This window comes from Arachis ipaensis, chromosome B07 (genome assembly GCF_000816755.2).
Source record: "Arachis ipaensis cultivar K30076 chromosome B07, Araip1.1, whole genome shotgun sequence".
NCBI lineage: Eukaryota > Viridiplantae > Streptophyta > Magnoliopsida > Fabales > Fabaceae > Arachis > Arachis ipaensis.
The window spans coordinates 37,073,692-37,077,989 of NC_029791.2; positions in this window are offsets into that span (position 1 = coordinate 37,073,692).

The window sequence follows — 4,298 nt, forward strand, 5'->3', positions numbered from 1 at the left end:
GGCAATTATTCAGAAAGGGGCTCAGCCAACCCCTATTGAAATGCTTGCACCCCGACCAGACGGACTACGTACTTAGAGAAGTCCACGAGGGATGCTGCGGCCACCACATCGGGGGCAAGGCCCTAGTGAGGAAGCTCATCCGAGCTGGATATTACTGGCCATCAATGATGAAAGACTCAAGAGAATTCGTTAAAAAATGCGTAAAGTGTCAACAAAACGCGAACTTCCACAAGGCGCCGGCCTCCGAGTTAAGCCTTTTGACGACCACAAGACCCTTCGCTCAATGGGGAGTCGACCTTTTAGGACCTTTCCCGGTTGGCCCGGGACAAGTCAAATATCTCATAGTGGCCATCGATTACTACACCAAGTGGATAGAGGCCGAGCCACTGGCCAGCGCATCTTCCTCCAATTGCAGGAAGTTCATGTGGAGACAGGTGATAACCCGGTTCGGCATCTCGGAGGTCGTCATCTCGGATAATGGAACACAATTCACTGACAAGAAGTTCACGGAGTTCCTCACCGGCCTAGGGGTAAAGCAAAAGTTTTCCTCAGTTGAACACCCCCAGACAAACGGGCAAGTGGAATCCGCAAACAAGGTCATCTTGCTTGGCCTTAAGAAATGCCTAGACAACAAGAAAGGCGCTTGGGCTGACGAGCTCGCTTCGGTCCTATGGTCCTACCGAACAACCGAGCAAAGCGCTACGGGAGAAACCCCTTTTTGCTTAACATACGAGGTCGACGCCGTGATACCCGTCGAAATCGGCGAACCGAGCCCGCGGCTACTGCTCGCAGGTGTGGACGAAGCAGTAGAAAAGGACCTGGTGGAGGAGACGAGGGAGATGGCCCATTTGTCAGAAACAGCATTGAAACAAAGAATAGCCTTGCGCTACAACGCTAAAGTCCTCAGGAGGGATTTTGGGGAAAGAGACCTCGTTCTGCGACGCAACGATGTCGGTCTACCGACCCCTGGAGAAGGAAAGCTGGCGGCAAATTGGGAAGGTCCCTATAGAATTAGGGAAGTACTTGGAAAGGATGCCTACAAGCTCGAGAGACTCGACGGCACAGAGATCCCTAGAACATGGAATGCAGGTAACTTGAGAAAGTTCTACTCCTGACTCGGACAAGCCGACCAGGAGGCCTAACGGACTCACGAATGATCTCTCTGTTCACATGATTAAATTTTAGTCCATTTTTAGCTATTTACTCTTATCGAATACTTGCCATATTAACAAGCTTGCATAGCTGACGATTAATTCTCACTTGTGAAAATATTCTCCTACTTATCTTTTGCTTCCCAATACGCGCTTCACACGATTACGTCCTAAAATGGCAACCCGGGACTGATCACCCCGGGAGCCAGACGGACCATAGCAATAATTAACACAGCGACAACGCGACCAAATCGGTCCAAATCGTTACCAAAGCAAAAACGACAAAACGGGCACAAGCAAGGAGCCCACCCCGAAAGCCAGACGGACCATAGCAATAATTAACACAGCGACAACGTGACCAAAATCGGTCTAAATCGTTACCAAAGCAAAAACGACAAAACGGGCACAAGCAATGAGCCCACCCCAAAAAGACGGTAACAAAAATAATACGACGAGTAAGGCGAAAGATAGTAACGGCCACTCGGCCAAACGACCGACTAAACATAACTATTACGAAGTGTCAAATTACAGAACACGCAACAAATGTTCAACAAATCTACATCAAAATGTTCAAGTTAAAAGAAATCACTTCCTAGGCATGTCGACAATCTTACCGTCTTGGATCATTTTGAAGACCCCAATAGCCGATATGTCGAAGTTGGGAGCCACGATCTTCACTTGGGCTTTCAAAGCATCTTCAGTCATAGAAATCGCGCTCTTCCCTTGCTCTTTGGTCGCTTTCAGCTTCTTCCGGAGCTCCTCGACCTCGACTTTAGCGGCTTTAGCCGACGACACGGCCTGGTCACGCTCTTTCTCCAAGATCGCTACCTGACCCTGAGCGGCGTTTAGCTGGCTCTCCAAGGTCATCTCCCGCTCAGCTAAACGGGCCACCGTCTCGTCGAAGGCCTTCAATTTTTCCTCGGCGGATGTCGCCCTTTCCTTGGATGCCTTGAGTCTCTCCCCCATCTCAGACAACTGGCTCTGGAATAGCTCAACCTGCATCTTGAAGTCGTTGTTCACCTTGGCAGAGGACTCGAGCTTCCTCCGGAGGGCCTGCATTCCCGACAGCTCGAACTCAGCCTTTCGAGCTATCACGGCCCCCCGGAGCAAAGTCCGATACATCCATCTCGCCTGCCCGGCCAGGTCGGTTCCATGGAAATGCTCCTCTATCCCAAGGATCAGCTGCGAGTCGATAAAGGTTGTGGCATCGAAATTCCTCTCCATGATGGTGAGAGCCCCCTCCGGGCTCGAAGACGCCCTCCGCCTCTTAGGGGTGTGGATGAGTTCCACATCGTCATCTTCCTGAGGGGCAGAGGGCGAGTGCCCGCCAACGATGACCTCGGGAGGGGGAGAAGCCTGCGCCCCCTCTGGGTTCTTACCCGACATATCAGTATCCTGGGGAGGGGGCTCAGTCTGGTCCTCCTTCTCCCTAGAAGGTCCAATCGAGTTCCCGGCATCCTTCTCCTCAGCTTTCTCGTCATCGCTTTCTTTGAAGAAGGTCTTCATCAGGTTCTCAAGACTCGTCACTGTAGCAGACATCTCCACAGCAGCAAACAAACAAACACATCAGTCGTTAGATCGCGAAAGCAAACAATAATAAACAACACAAAAAATACAAAACAAGACGACTCACGGATATAGCTCCTGGCGGCCTCCCGTTCACCCATAAGGAGATGAGGATTCACGGGGTTTTTTTCAAAAAGAGCAAATAGCACATCGGCTATTTGCTTATCTACCGAGGACATCCTCTTATACGTTACCTTAATAAAAGGATTCGACCCCGCCCCAAAGCTCCAGTAAGTGGGGATGAGGCGTTCCCCCTCCAAGGACAACCAAAAGGGGTGGCGACCTTTAACGGGACGGACTTTGAAGAACTTATCTTTAAACCCATGGTAGGAGTCCTCGAACAGACCAAATATTCTCCTACCCTGGGCAGACCGGAAAGAGAGGAACCCTTTCCTCGCTTTCCCTTGTTTTGAAGGGTTGGTAAGGTTGAAGAAGAAAAGAAAGACATCCACCGACACCGGCAGCTCGAGATACTCGCAAACCATCTCAAAACAGCGGATAGAAGCCCAGCTGTTCGGATGGAGCTGTGACGGTGACACGGATATCCGATTCAAGAGCGACATCTGGAATTCGAAAAACGGAAGGCAAACCCCGACCTGGGTGAACATGGATTTGTAAAACCAAATCCAGTCGGCAATCCGGGGAGAGTGAAGATTGATCTCGTACAGCCGCTCATGGGGGGCAGGCACGGAGGTCTCATAATTGGCCTCTTCGTCTGTTCCCCCGCACAAGTACCCAGCTTGCCGGAACTCCGTCAACTTCGCCAGATCCATCTGGTTTGGCGAATCCTTTACATCCGAGGTTACCCAAGCGTACGGATCATAGCTCGCCGCGAAAGGGGAAGCCCGGGAGACGACATAAGGCATACCTACAGCGGGGTACCATTCCGTTAGTCTACGAGGTCGGGAGTCCGGGGAAAACCCAAGAAACTACACCCTTTCTACTCAATCATGACCAAATACGGCTAAGAGCTATACCAATCGCACAAATCACCTAGAAACCTACCCAAGAATGGTACCCCTCCCCCAACACATCTACCTAGCATCAAATGGCCACACAACAACAAAAATGGCAACACAAATACATACAACAAGCATGCAAGAACGAAACAGAAAAGAGAAGGATTCTTGAATTACCTGAATTGATTGTAGGAACTGGAAAGTGAAGGAAGAGGCACAGAGACGCTCGAACAAGAATTTTTGGATATCAGGGAGAGAAGAAAATAGGAATAGCGAAAGTGGGAGCAAAGGAAATAAGAAACTGTTTAAAAACCGCTGCGTAAAGCGCGAAAAGGCCAGGGATAAAATGGTCTTTGTGCGCGGGATTTTTCGTAACCCATTATGAGCATTTAATGCTCAGCGCGAAGAACGAAGCGACAAAACGGTCGCCTTAGCAACCAAGAGACACGCGCGCAGGGGGCACGTCCCTCCCACGGTCAGCCGACCCGACGACAACACACGAACGAAGAAATCACGCGCCACCAATGTCCCTCACAACCATCACTGGCGCGTCGGGGGCACTGTTACGGCCTGACCCAGAACCTCCACGGGCCGGGCCGACCCGAACACCACCCGATCCGGA